The sequence below is a fragment of the Lontra canadensis genome, unplaced genomic scaffold, assembly GCF_010015895.1.
Source record: "Lontra canadensis isolate GAN:19392208 unplaced genomic scaffold, GSC_riverotter_1.0 scaffold3, whole genome shotgun sequence".
NCBI lineage: Eukaryota > Metazoa > Chordata > Mammalia > Carnivora > Mustelidae > Lontra > Lontra canadensis.
In genome coordinates this window covers 10,705,667-10,721,259 of record NW_022630997.1, presented here as the reverse complement: position 1 = coordinate 10,721,259, position 15,593 = coordinate 10,705,667, and positions in this window count along the sequence as shown.

Genomic DNA, 15,593 nt, shown 5'->3' with positions numbered 1-15,593 from the left:
GGAGAGTGTATATATCTGATGTTTGTCTTCTTTTCTCCCTTGTTAACAAACTTCTGTGACCTGACTTAACCCACAGGTGCTCAAGAGCAAGTTACTCTGATGTGCATTTGTCAGTCTCAGCTCAAGTCTCATTAGACAGTTTGGAAGCTTTTGCTACTTCTTAACATTCTTTTCAAGGTCAGACTGGGATAAGTAGCCCACCAGGGATTAACTATTAGAGGAAACCCAGGGGAGTTTGCATTTTACTTGTTTTCCCTCTCTGGGAAATTTAGCAGCATTGAGATTTACTAAGGCTCTCCAGGAAAAGAAAAAGAAAAACAAAACAAAACCTATACCTACAATACCATTTATCCTGCCAAATGCTCAATATTTGCTTATTTTAAAAACTTAACCCTTTAATTCTATTTTTATGATATAACTGATAACTGAACTTGCAAGTTTTGTGCCTTTTCAAAGATGAATTTTCTTAAATGAACAGTTCATTGGATTTTATATTTTATTGAACCAACTCTAATTCAAGGCTTGGTAACTGATGACTTAGAAGTGTTGGATAATTAATTTAAAGGCCCTAGATTTCAGTCTTAGCAACTTTAAAATAGATTAAAAAATGTTTACTTTTATCAAATAGGATGTTTTTGGTTATAAGTTACAGAAAATCGAATTCAAAATAAACAAGGGACTATATCAGTTTACAAATCCAAATACAGTCATTAAACACATTTTTTCATGGATCTGGCTCCATTTTTCTGTATTTTTCCTGACTTTACCATATTCCAAATTCCTGCATTATCTTCAGGCAGACTTCCCTAATGATCGCAAGATGGCTACCGTAACACAAATGCTTCTGAGTTTTTTGTTTAACCAAGGGGAAAGAGTGGCCTTTAAACGAATGTTCAGAGAGTAACCAGAATCTACCCTGTGGTACAGTAAAAGCAGAGGTCAATCCTATTGATCCAAATTGCTGATTAATCAAGAAGGAGGAATGGAATAAGTTTTGAGGAAGAAATCTCAATATTTCTGTCTTAATTCATTGGGATTGATATAAAAGAATACTATGGACCCAGTGTTTTTTTTTTTTTTCTCCCAGAATTCTCTCAGTAACACATAACATTATGTAAGTTTGAGGTGTAGAAAGTTTTTGTATGATACCTATATTTTGCAAAATGATTACCACCATAACTAATACCTCCATCATATCACATGATTATTCTTTCTTTTTTGTGGTGAGAAAACTAAAGATCCATTCTCTTAGCAACTTTCAAGTATATAATACAGTATTATTAACTATTTAATCATCATGATGTACATTAGATCCCCAGAACTTATTCATCTTCTAAGTGGAAATTTTTACTCATACCAACATCTACCTATTTCCCCACCCTCAAGCCCCTGGTAACCACTGTCCTAGTCTCTATTTTATGAATTTCGGTTTCCTATTTCTTTGTTTTAGATTTTACATATAAATGATAACATATAGTATTTTTTGTTCTCTGTCTGACTTATTTATCGTAACACCCTCATTGTCCATGTTGTGGCAAATGGCAGGGCGTATTTTCTCATGACTGAGTAATAATTCATTGTATATGTAAATGATGTGTAGATGTAAAACATCTTTATCCATTCATCCATTGATATTTATGTTGTTTCCATATCTTGGTTTTTCTCAATAATACTGCCAAAAACATGGGAATGCAAGTGTATTTTTGAGATATCACTTTCATTTCCTTTGGATATACACCCAGAGGTAGAATTGTAGGGTCATAAGGCAGATCTGTTTTTAACTTTTTGAAGAACTTCCACATGCTTTTCCATATCAGCTGTACCAGTTTACTTTACATTACCCCCAACAGTGCTTAAGAATACCCTTTTCTCCACATCCTCACCAATACTTTTTAATTTCTTGTCTTTTTGGTAATGGCCATTCTAGCACGTATGAGGTGATATATTATGCTTTTGATGTGCATTTGCCTGATGATGTTGGGCATCTTTTTTTAAATGTACCTTGGCCATCTGCATGTCTTCATTGGAAAAATTCAAGTCTTCTATCAGGTCTCTTGCAAATATTTTCTTCTAGTCTGTGGCTTGTCTTGACATTTTCTTTTGCAGGAAAAAGGTTTCTAATTTCATTAAAGTCAAGTTTATCAGTTATTTATGTCATGGATTATGTCTTTGGTGTTGTATCTAAAAAGACATGCCCATACTCAAGATCATATATATTTTCTCCCATGCTATCTTTTATGACTTTTAAAGTATTATATTTTATTTTTAGGTCTCTCATTTTGAGTAAATTTTTGTGAAGATTGCTATGTCTTTATCTAGATTCATTATTTTGCCCCCCCCCAACTTACTGAAAAAACTATCTTTGTTGCATTATATTTTCTCTATTCCTTTGTCAAAGAACAGTTGAGTATATTTATTTGGGTGTGTTTTTATGCTGTCTATTCCATTCTATTGATTTACTTGTCTGCTTTTCCACTAATACCACACTGCATAAAATACTATAGCTTTGAGGTATGACTTGAGGTGAGGTAGTGTTAGTCTTCTGACATTGTTATTCTCCTTCAATACTGATGATTCTGGGTCTTTTGCCTCTCCCTATTAGATTTGATTCAGTTAGAGCACACAAGCAGGGGTAGAGGCTGAGGGAGTGGGAGAAGCAGGTTCCCCACTGAGCAGGGAGCCCAATGTGGGCTTGATCCCAGGACCCTGGGGATCATGAGCTGAGCGGAAGGCAGATGCTTAACTGACTCAGCCAGCCAGGCAACCCATTAAACCATGCAATTTATTTATTTATTTATTTTTACATTCAGTTTAGCCAAATCTGTATATTCTTTTTAAAAAAATTCCTTTTCTTGTTTTAGTACATATGTTTGGACTCCCAGTACGATATTGAAAAGGAGTACTGAGATAGCATATACTCGTCTTGTTCCTCATGTTAGTGTGAAAGCTTTGAGTTTCTTATTATTAAGTATCATATTATGTGTAAGTTTTTGTGACAGTCCATCAATTTTAAATACTTCCCCTGTATTCCTTTATAAGTGAAAGTTTTATCAGGAATGAGTGTTGGATTTTGTCAAGGGCCTTTTCTGCATCTATTGATGGGAGAATGTGATTTTTCTTTTTATCCTGTTGATGTGATGGATTACATTAACTGATTTTTGAATGTTAAACCAGCCTTGTATATCTGGAATAAATTCTACTAATTCTACTTGATCATAGTTATAATACTTTTTATGTATTATTGTATTTGACTTGTTTATATATTGTGGAGGATTTTTGCACCTGTGTTTATGAGAAATATTATTCAATAGTTGTTTTTTTGGTTTGTTTGTTTGTTTTTCCCTTATAATGTCTTGACTGGTTTTGGTATTATGTTTTTCTGACCTCATAAAATTAGTTAAGGAATAGTCTTTCTGCTTTTATCTTCTGAAAGAAATTGCAGAGAATTGGTATAATTTCTTCCTTACCTGTTTGGTTGAATCCACTGGTGAATCCATCTAGGCCTGTGCTTTCCGTTTTGGAAGGTGATTAATTATTGACTCAATTTCTTCAGTAGATATAGGCCTATTTGGATTGTCTATTATCTTCTTGTGTGAGCTTTGGCAAATTGTATCTTTCAAGAAATTGGTTTGTTTCATCTAGGTAACCAAATTTATGGGCATAGAGTTGTTCAGAGTATCCCTTTATTATCCTTTTAATTTTGATAAGATCTGTAGTGATTTTTCCTTTTTTATTTCTGTTATTTGTTTTGCTTTGTTTTTGTTTTGTTTCATTTTTTTTTTATTAACATAAAATGTATTATTTGCTTCAGGGGTACAGGTCTGTGAATCATCAGTCTTACACAATTCGTAGCACTTAACTTCCCCAATGTCCATAGCCCGGGCACCCTATCCCTTCCCTCTCTCCCCCGCCAACCCTCAGTTTGTTTCCTGAGATTAAGAGTCTCTTATGGTTTATCTCCCTCCCTGTCCCATCTTGTTTCACTTTTTCCCTCCCTTCCCCCCACAACCCCCACCCTGCCTCATTTCTGTTTTTTGTAATTTGTGTCCTCTCCTCATTTTTCATACCCTGGCAAGAAGCTTATTGATTTTTTTTCATACTTTCAGAGAACTAGCTTTTGATTTCATTGGTTTTTCTCTATTGATTTGCTATTGTTAATTCCATTAATTTCTGCTTTAATACTTTTTCTGTTCATTTTGGATTGAAGTTGCTTCTCTTTCTCTAGCTTCCTAAGGTGGGAAATTAGATGATTGATTTAGGTCTTTCTTCTATCTTAATATATGCCTTCAGTGCTACCAATTTCCCCTCTAAAAACTACTACTTTCATTATCTATTATGAGTTTTGATGAGTTCTGTTTTTATTTTCATTTAATTCAAGGTATTCTTTAATGTCACCTGAGATTTTGTTGACCCATGTGTTATTTATAAGTGGATTGTTCAATCTTCACATATTTTGGGATTTGCTATTTATCTTTCAGTTACTGATTTTTAGTTTAATTTCATTGTGCTCTGAAAGCAAACATTTTATGATTTCCATTCTTCTAAATTAGTTACAGTGTGTTTTATGGTTCATGATATGGTCCATCTTGATGATTGTTCCATGTGGCTTTGAGAAGAATATGTATTCTGCTTTTATTGGATGAAGTATTTGCAAATATCAATTATATGCAATTGATTGATGGTGTTGTTGAGTTCAACTATGTCCTTACTGATTTTCTGCTGGATGGGTCTATTTCTGATAAAAAAGTACTGAAGTCTCCAACCACAATAGTGATTTCATCTTTTTGTCTTTGTAGTTATATTAGTTTGTGTCTCACATTGTGCCTCACTATTATAAGGTACATACAATTAAGGATTGTTGTCTTCTTGGATAATTGACCCTATTATCATTATGTAGTATTTTCCTTTATCATGATAATGTTCCTTGCTTTAAAATTTACTTTGTCTGAAATTAAAATAGATATTACTGGTTTCTTCGGATTATTGTTCATAAGGTATATTTTTTTCACTCTATTTGTTTTCAGTCTTTATGCTTAAAGTAGTTTCCTCTAGATAATTTATAGTTAGGTCTTGTTTGTTTGTTTGTTGTTGTTGTTGTCATTTTATCCACTCTGACAATCTTTGTTTTCTAAAGGGTTTATTTAGACCTTGGCATTCAAGTGTTTATTGATATAATTGGATTAATATCTACCATATTCTTTACTGTTTTCTATTTATTATCCTTGTTCTTTGTTCCTGTTTTGGCCTTCCATTCTTGTGGGGTTTTGTTTTCTTTTGTTTTGGGTTTGTTTTGCTTTTGTAGTTTTAATTGAGCTTTATATATAGTTCTGTTTTCTTTCCTTTCTTATCAGTTATACTTCTTAAGTCTTACCTTTTTCTTGTGGTTATTCTAGATTTTGCAATATAAAGTTAAATCTAATCCTTTTTGACTTTCAAACAACACTATACCTCTTCATGTGTAATATGAATACCTTACAATAACAAAATAATCCTAATTTTCCCTCCCATTTTGCCATCAGTCATTTTACTTATATATAAACATACATAATTAAATACCTTGTTGGTATTATTAGTTTGAACAAACTGTTACCTGTTAGATCAATTAAAAATAAGAAAAATAATCTTTGCATTTTACCATAATTTACTCCTTTTTTGACGCTCTTACTTTATGTAAATCTCAGTTTTCTGACATATTTTTTTTTCTCCCTAAAGAACTTATTTTAACATTTATTGTAAGGCAGGTTTACTGGTGATAGATTCTCTCAATGTTTGTCTGAGATTCTTTATCTTCACTTCAGTTTTGTTGTTAAAATATTTAGAGCTATCTTGGGTTTGTCTCCATTTCTGTAGGGTAATTTCACAGGGTATTGAATTCTAATTGGTGTTTTTTTGGTCCCCTCCCCACCTTAGCACTTTAAATATTTTACTTTACTCTCTTCTTGCTTACATGATCTCTGAAGAGAAGTCAGATGTAATTCTTATTTTCATCTCTCTCTACTTAAGGTTTCACCTTACCTCCTCCAGCTTTTTTCAATTTTTTTTTTTGTCTTTGATTTTCTGTAATTTGAAAACAATATTCCTATGTATAGTTTTTGTCATTCATCATCTTTGGCATTCTCTGAGATTCCTGTGTTTATAGTATGATGTCTGATATTAATCTGGGAAAATTCTTAATCATTATTATTTCAAATATTTCTTCTGTTCTTCTCCTTTTGATATTTCCTTTATATATTATGTTATACTTTTTGTAGTTGTCCCATGGTCCTGATGGTCTTTTTTTTCCCCTCCAAACTTCATTTTCTTTATTTTTGGTTTAGAGGATTCCATGGATATATACTTTAGCTCAGATATTCTATTATTATATACTTTAGTTCAGAGACTTTTTTCTCAGCCATATCCAGTCTAGCAATAAGCCCATCAAAAGCAAAAGCATTCTTCATTTCTGTTACAGTTTTCTTTCCTTTTTTTTTAAATTTCTAGCATTTTTGTTCTTCCTTAGGATTTCCATTTCTCTGCTTTCATTGTCCACCTATTATGCTGCCTTTTTAATCTATCCTTAGCATACTATAAATGTTTTAAATTCCTTGTCTGATAATTCCAACATCCCTGTCATGTCTGGTTCAGAGGCTTGCTCTGTCTCTTCAAGTTATGGGTTTTTTTGTTTGTTTGTTTGTTTGACCTTTGGTATGTTTTGTCATTTTTTCTTGATAATTAGATGTAATGGGTAAAAGGAGATGCTATAAATAAGCCTTTAATAATGTGGTGGGAAGGTGTGGGAAGAGAGAATGAATTTTGAAGATGTATTTTGTATTTTGAAGAAAGGGTGAATGTATTTTGAAGGATGTATTTTGAGAATGTATAATTCTCAATCTTTTAGTAAGCCTCTGGACTCTGAAATTTGCAAGTATTTCTCAGTTTCTATGTCCATTAGGTTGACTTCCCATATGGAAGATAGAAAGTGCTGGAGTTCGGTGTTTCTCTTCCCTCAGGCTAGTTAGGATCTGATAATGCCCCAGCTGGTTAGGTTCTGGTTAGTAGTTTGCCCTGTGAACCGGCCTTCTTAAAAAGAATTGAGTACTCTGTCATATTTAAAAAATGGTTTCTTTTCCCCTCACCCTGCTGGGGGTATGAGGGAATTTTTTTTCTGATATTTATTGTGAGAACCTCACTGAGCTCCAGGTGGTAAAACTCATAAAATTTTGAGGTCCTCCTATGACTGGATCTCCCTGGAGTTTTTAACTCTCAGAATTGTCTATACTGAGTCTGTAGCAATTTATCAATTAAAGTTTGGGTTTTCCTACCTGTCTCTGGTTACCAAGGTTCTTTCTGCTGGTGAGTTTCTCTTGCAGTATGTTGTAAATGTATTAGTCTATCTGTCTCTTAAATTTAGAAGTCAGTAGTTTGACCTGTGTCCTTCCTTCTCTTGCACATCCAAGAAAAGTTGTTGTTTTTTTTTTTTTCAGTCTGTTCAACTTTTTACTTCTTTTTAGGATGAGATGGTGACTTCCAAGCTCTTTACATGCATAACCATGATGCTACAATTTTTATTATAGAATTTTGAAGGAAAATATCTCCACACAAGAGTTTGTTAACATACAAGTATTAATGTTGTTGGCTTCTTCCCAAAAGGGGCCTCCTGAGCTTTATCATACATAACTGTTCTTCTATTTCCCATTAGTCTATAATCTTAACAAACTCGGTCTTCATTTTGCCTAAGAATGCTGGTCATCAAATTCCTTCACTATCCATTTTCAGTTGTTTACTTGTGAGATGCCTACATTTCCCTTAAAGAAGACAAGACAGGAAACAACATGTATTGGAGAGGATGTGGAGACAGGGGAACCCTTTTACACTGTTGGTGGGAATGCAAGTTGGTGTAGCCACTTTGGAGAACAGTGTGGAGATTCCTCAAGAAATTAAAAATAGAGCTTCCCTATGACCCTGCAATTGCACTACTGGGTATTTACCCCAAAGATACAGATGTAGTGAAAAGAAGGGCCATCTGTACCCCAATGTTTATAGCAGCAATGGCCATGGTCGCCAAACTGTGGAAAGAACCAAGATGCCCTTCAATGGACGAATGGATAAGGAAGATATGGTCGATATATACTATGGAGTATTATGCCTCCATCAGAAAGGATGAATACCCAACTTTTTTATCAACATGGACGGGACTAGAAGAGATTATGCTGAGTGAAATAAGTCAAGCAGAGAGAGTCAATTATCATATGGTTTCACTTATTTGTGGAGCATAACAAATAACATGGAGGACATGGGGAGATGGAGAAGAGAAGGGAGTTGAGGGAAATTGGAAGGGGAGATGAATCATGAGAGACTATGGACTCTGAAAAACAACCTGAGGGTTTTGAAGGGGTGGGGGGTGGGAGGTTGGGGGAACCACGTGGTGGGTATTAGGGAAGGCATGTATTGCATGGAGCTCTGGGTATGATGCAAAAACAGTGAATACTGTTACATTGAAAAGAAATTAATTAAAAAAAAGAAGAAGAAGACACCTACATCAAACATATATCAGGACACTTTATAGCTCATTTTTTTTTTTTTTTTTTTAAGATTTGTGTATTAGAGATACAGAAAGCAAGCATGGGGGGAGGAGCAGAGGGAGGGGAAGAAAGAAACTGAAGTAGACGCCATGCTGAGCACAAAGCCTGGCATGGGACTTCATCCTAGAACCCTGACCTGGAATCATGACCTGAGCCAAAACCAAGAGTCAGACACTTAAACAACTGAGCCACCCAGGTGCCCCTGTCTCATTTCTTTCTTAAAATTCAAGGTAATTCTGGTTCTATTTGAAATTATCTTTGTCTGAAAACAATAGTTTTAAATTATGACTGTTTTACTCACTTCACATTTAACTGATCACATTTTGTTTTTTGTACCTCCTACTTCTCTTGATTCCATTACAGCATACAATTAGTGTAGATGTCCCCATATAAATTATAGGGTCATGAAAGTGTAGCCACAGATAATGGGGTTAATCTGTACTATTAAAAATGTCTTCCTTTTGAGATTGTGCCTAATCGTGAAGCATGAATTTTCCTAAGAAATCTGAATTTAAAATGAGAGAAACATCTATACATGATGATCTCTGATTACACTATATAATCCCTAATATAGAGAAAGACTTTTGTATCTGTGTGCTCTTGGAATGCTTCCATTCCCTGCACTATTTCTTAAATAAAAATATTCTGTAATAAAGACTGACCCCAGAATAAGATTAAAGTTGATGAGAATTCTTCAAACAGGATATTAATGATAAGCACTGCAGTTTAGCTTTCTACTTTCACAGGATTTCCAAGGAAATAAATTTATTTTACCCTAAGATAAATGTATTCATATTTAATAAAAACCAATCCAGATAAGAGTGTTACAGAAAATAAGAATTTTGCATAAAGCCCTTCAATATTTGAGAAACACCACAAAACTCAGAAGTATTACCATCGAGTCATGAAAGGGGCATGGGTGAGAGGAAAATGTTATGCTAAAATTTTTGGTTGTTGAGCTGTAAATTATCAAATTAATCAGTGTGAGAAAATATACCAAACTCTTACTACCAAATATTTTTCCTTATAGCTGTGGGCTTAGGTTAGGAAATACTACTAGAAATTGCTGATTATACACAGAAGACATTACCTACCACTAGATTTGATATGTTATGGAGCATATATAGAAGATATTAAGTATTTCATTAGTATTCTCTTGGAAAATGACTCCAAACTTTTTAGGTAGTGTATTTCTGGCTTGTCCAAATGGTAGAGGAAGCCTATCTTGGCTCAACAGATGTATTCTATACTCCAGGTCACTGAACTTATCCCAGATATAGGCATGAGACCCAAGTCAGTGCCAGAACTTAGGCTAGGATAATTGAAAAAGAGGTGCTGATATTAATCAGGTTTGGCGAGCCAAGCTTTGGCAGCAAACCTTGAAATCTCAGTGGCTTCACACATCAGATTTATTTCTCAATTTTACAAAGTCTGGTATGGATCTAGTATGGATGACCCTCTTTCATTTTGCAGCTACACTACCTGGAACATGTGTGTACCCAGGAACACCATGGCAGGGGATGAAAAGCTGAATGACCCAGTAAAAAGTTCTTAAGACCAGCATGGACTTACGTCACTTCTAATACATTTCAGTACCCAGTATTTAGTTATAACCGTAAGTTTCTGCTGAGGAGGCTGATAAACTGAACTGGTTTTTTGTGCCTATTAGGAGGACAAAGTGTGATAAACACATGGCACTGTCCATGACTCAGTTTTCTCACACTGGGATTGCTAGTCTCATAAAACATAAACTCAAAGTAGTTGTTAATTTAGCTTACATTCCATGAAATAGCCTTACCTATAAAGTCAACATGACGAAAAAGATAGAAGAGATGCATAATATATTGCATTGATCTAAATGAGTCTTTCTATCTGCACACCTGTGAACTAATAAATTGCTCCTATCATTTAATTGTTGATTTATGTCTGGTTGAGTTAGAGTTCTGCTTTACGGAACCAAGAATCATCATTAAATCTGCTTTTACCACTCGTACTTACTGAAACAAGGCTCTTTGAGCAATTAATCCACTTATCAATGAAATAACTGGCAACTCTTTCTTGAATATGAACTAAGTTCTTAACGTACCTCATAACTTCTATTCACTTGCCAAACTTTATTCCATTGTCACCTCCTCAATGCAGTCTTAGAATAGCCTATTCATTCCAATTCCGACAGACAGCATGGGGTCGTGGAAAAAAAAGAAGGGCTCCAGAGTTTAACTATGTGGTTCAAATCCTGGTTTTGCCCTTTACTATATGTGTTACACTGAAAATGACATTAAATCTCTTTGTGATTAAGTTTCTACAATAGTAAAATGGGGATAATATAACTTGCTATGGGGACTAAAAATGAAGACATAAAAATCTTAGACAAATTCTTAACACCAGGTAAGATCTTAATAAATGTCACTCTTCAATTAAAAAACACATTTATTGTTCAAACACAAATTCCTTAATTAACAATGCTTATTTTCATTTACTAATTTTTAAAATCCCCACTGTTTATAACTGTGCTCAAGATATAACACTTTCTTTTCTTTTTCCCTTAGTATATCTACTGAGCAAAATTTCACATCAAGTTAACTAAGAGGCTGTTGAATCTTTTCATTTCCACTTATATCTGGTTGTCTTCATTATATTCACAAGTTATGGGTCTAACCATTTGTAGATAAGGTAACAGGGTCAGTGTTATTCACTTAGATTATATAACACTAGTCCTTACAATATATTCAGGGAAGAGTAAGTTAATGGTATGTTTCTGAAAAGTTAAAACTTGTTTTCCAGCAGCTCAACCACACTTGCTCAGAAGACAGGCTTAATTATCAAGGATAATGCTGATGTATATATATTTTGTAAATAAGCCCTTTGTTGGTTAACTATAGAAAATATATTTTTCCATAGGGGGATGCATTGCATGCTCCTAATGGTGTCCTTGGATGAATAAAGTTTCTTAATTTTAATGTAGTCCAAATTTTAAACTTTAATATTTTGTTTTTCTTTTCTGAAACCACTAGTCTACCTTATGGTCTTGAAGATATTCATCTATATTTTCATGTAAAGTTTTATTGCCTTATCTACACTGTTTTTGCAATGTCCTTTGTTGTTTATTATTCAGATTTGCAGTTTCCCTGTCTGCCATAAGTTTTGCTAAAACAGCTTCCCATGGACAGAAATGAGAAACATGGTATGAAGTGGGTGATAAAATCTCTGGAAGCAGCCAGACAATGATAGACAAATGATAGAGTAAAAAGAGAAAAGGAGAGAAATCACAAAAGGCAAACAAGAAGAAAATCCTGTGTCTTCCTTTGGCAGGTGTTTTTGGTAGGATAGGAGGTAGTCATATATAGAGATGTTATATATCCACAGACCATCTATGTAAGCTGGAACTCAGTGAAATCGCTTTCCTATAAGTGGATGTGAGGTAAATGATACAAATAAGGCACGGTAGGCCCCATATCTACAGCCAGGGAAAATTATGTAAAACAAATCTACAAGTAAATAAAAAACAAATACAAATGATCTTTAGAAAGATAAAACTAAAGTCCATGAACTTTACCAATAGTTTCGGCTTGGGTATTTGAGATTATCTAGTCCAAAGTTTCTAAATACACAGTACTATCAGAATTAGTCATGGTTCTTGTTAAAAAAAAGTAAAAATAGTAAGGCCCCCACTCTGTATCTACTGAATCTAAAATTTGGGGTTCAAGTTCTGATTATTGGCATTTCCACAAAATTCTTCATGAGATTCAGCCAAAGTTGAAAATCATGGCTCTAATTGCTCTAATCCAATCCATTACCTACATGTAGCATAAATTCCTTTATGCTAGGCTGCCTTGTATATTTGGATGGAATCACAGATCCATATATAAGAAATGGGACTGTTATCCCAATGCTGAAACAAGACTTCATTCTATTTAAAATGCCTTTATTATTTTTTAATTTATTTTCTGTGTTCCAAAATTCATGTTTCATGCACCACACCCAGTGCTCCATGCAATATGTGCCCTCCATAATACCCACCACCAGGCTCAACCAACCCCCCACCTCCCTCCCCTCCAAAACTCTGTTTCTCAGAGTCCACAGTCTCTCATGGTTTGTCCCTCCCTCTGATTTCTCCCAACTCACTTCTCATCTACATTTCCCAATGTCCTCCATGTTAGTCCTTATGCTCCACAAGTAAGTGAAACCATATGATACTTGACTCTCTCTGCTTGACTTATTTCAGTCAGCATAATCTTCTCCAGTCCCATCCATGTTGATACAAAAGTTGGGTATTTATCCTTTCTGATAGAGGCATAATACTCCATTTATATATGGACCATATTTTCTTTATCCATTCATCTGTTGAAGAGCATCTTGATTCTTTCCACAGTTTGGCAACTGTGGCCATTGCTGCTACAAACATTGGGGTACAAGTGGCCCTTCTTTTCACTACATCTGTATCTTTGGGGTAAATATCCAGTAGTGTAATTGCAGGGTCATAGGGAAGCTCTATTTTTAATTTCTTGAGGAATCTCCACACTGTTTTCCAAAGGAACTGCACCCAACTTGTATTCCCACCAACAGTATAAGAGGGTTCCCCTGTCTCCACATCCTCTCCAACACTTGTTGTTTACTGTCTTGTTAATTTTGGCCATTCTAACTGGTGTAAGGTGGTATCTCAATGTGGTTTTGATTTGAATCTCCCTGATGGCTAACGATGAGGAACATTTTTTCACGTGTCTGTTAGCCATTTGTATGTCTTCTTTGGACAAGTGTCTGTTCATGTCTTCTGCCCATTTTTTGACATGATTATCTGTTTTGCGTGTGTTGAGTTTGAGGAGTTCTTTACGGATCTTGGATATCAGCCCTGTGTAGTGTCATTTGAGAATATCTTCTTCTCCCATTCCATGGCTTGCCTATTTGTTTTGTTGACTATTTCCTTTGCTGTATAGAAGCTTTTTATTTTGATAAAGTCCCAAAAGTTCATTTTTACTTTTGTTTCCTTTGCTTTGAAGACATATCTTGAAAGAAGTTGCTATGGCTGATGTCAAAGAAGTTACTGCCTATGTTCTCCTCTAGGATTTTGATAGATTCCTGTCTCATGTTGAGGCCTTTTATCCACTTTGAGTTTATCTTTGTGTATGGTGTAAGAGAATGGTTGAATTTCATTCTTCTATACATAGCTGTCCAATTTCCTCAGCTATGCAAAAACAAACAACAACAACAAAAAAGCACACTAAAAAACTCAAGGCAAAAAAATGCCACTTCTTTTGTAAATCTATTTTGGATCATTTGAGGCATTTTAGAAGTTGAAATTAGAGATATATTTTGCCAGAAAGACTATGTGAAATTTTAAGCTCCACTAATTTATTTTTCTTTCAATCTCTAGGATATCATCATTGAAAACTATAATCTGTTCTCTCCTATATTACATCTAAAAAGCATTAGGTCTGTTTCTTGGAAAAATAAACTAAAGAGCCATCTCCTGTGCCTGAAATGTGTTGTTTTATTGATATTGGGCTGACATTATGTAATACCATATATGTACTAATTCTGTACCCTCCCTAATTTCTAGTGTAGAAGTGATTACCATAGAAAAAATTAATTTCCAATAATTACTTCTCCAACTCTTCTGTAGGGCCTTTAAGATATCTATTTATCTAGGGACGCCTGGGTGGCTCAGTTGGTTAAGCAGCTGCCTTCGGCTCAGGTCATGATCCCAGCGTCCTGGGATCGAGTCCCGCATCGGGCTCCTTGCTCTGCAGGGAGCCTGCTTCTCCCTCTGCCTCTGCCTGCCATTCTGTCTGCCTGTGCTCGCTCTCTCTCCCTCTCTCTCTGACAAATAAATAAAATCTTAAAAAAAAAAAAATCTATTTATCTATATATATTTGCAGTTACTTATAGGAATCAGGGGCTATGAAAGGTCTAAGTTTTAGAGTTGCAATGTTCCCTTGGCTTCTTCATTGCCTTAAGAAAGCTCTTAAAGACTGGCATATTGTAATGTACAGTTAAAAAGCAACTGATATTAATACTATTTGTCATTATTATAATACCATTGTCATATCTCTTCACAATAAAATCAATGGCATAGTCATCGGCAGCTAAAAATGATAGCAGGCAAATCAGAAATATCAGGCTAGCAGAAATTGTTTTAAGGTAAAAACAAAATCTGGAAGGTATTTTTTAGAACTAAATGGAAGATTAGCAAGGGAACAGTACACTTAACTCTACAAAGCAAATTAACCTTACAGATACCTATAGAACACTCTACTCAGTGACAATAGACAATACATTCCTCTTAAGTGCACATGAAATATTCTCCAGAATGGATGATATGTTAGACCATAAAATAAGCCTCAATAAATTCTAGAACAGTAAAAGGAAACAAATTTAGATATCTCACAAATATATGGAAATTAAAACTAATACTTGTAAATAATCAGTTGTTTAAATAGGAAATCACAAAAGAATTTAGAAAATATTTTGGGATAAATGAAAAAGAAACAGTGTATTAAAACTTAGAATATTCGGTGAAACTTGGGCTTAGAGGAAAATTTAAAGCCATAAATGCCTGTCTTAAAAATATATATATAAAAATAGTAAGCTAAGCTCCAATCTTAACATACTAGAAAAAGAAGGAAAAAGTAAACCTAAAACAAACATAAATAGGAAATAATAATTGTGAAATATAGAATAAAGAATAGAAGACAATAGAGAAAAAGAAGCTGGTTTTTTGAAAAGGTTGACAAAATTGACAAATCATTAACTATGCTGAAAAAGAGAAAAAGAGGGTTTCATTTGTTAAAATCAGGAATGAAAAAAGGATACATAACTACTGAATTTACCATAATTATTATAAGGGACTATTGTAATTTTATGCCATGAAATTAGCTATGTGTCATTTTATTAATCAGATGAAATCAACAAATTCCTGGTGGGGTACAAGCTACCAAAACTGAGTCAAGAAATCTGAAGTACTATGATAGTGATAGTAGCTTAAGGACAGACATAGGTATACATATGATATACTTGATATATGCATATGTTTGA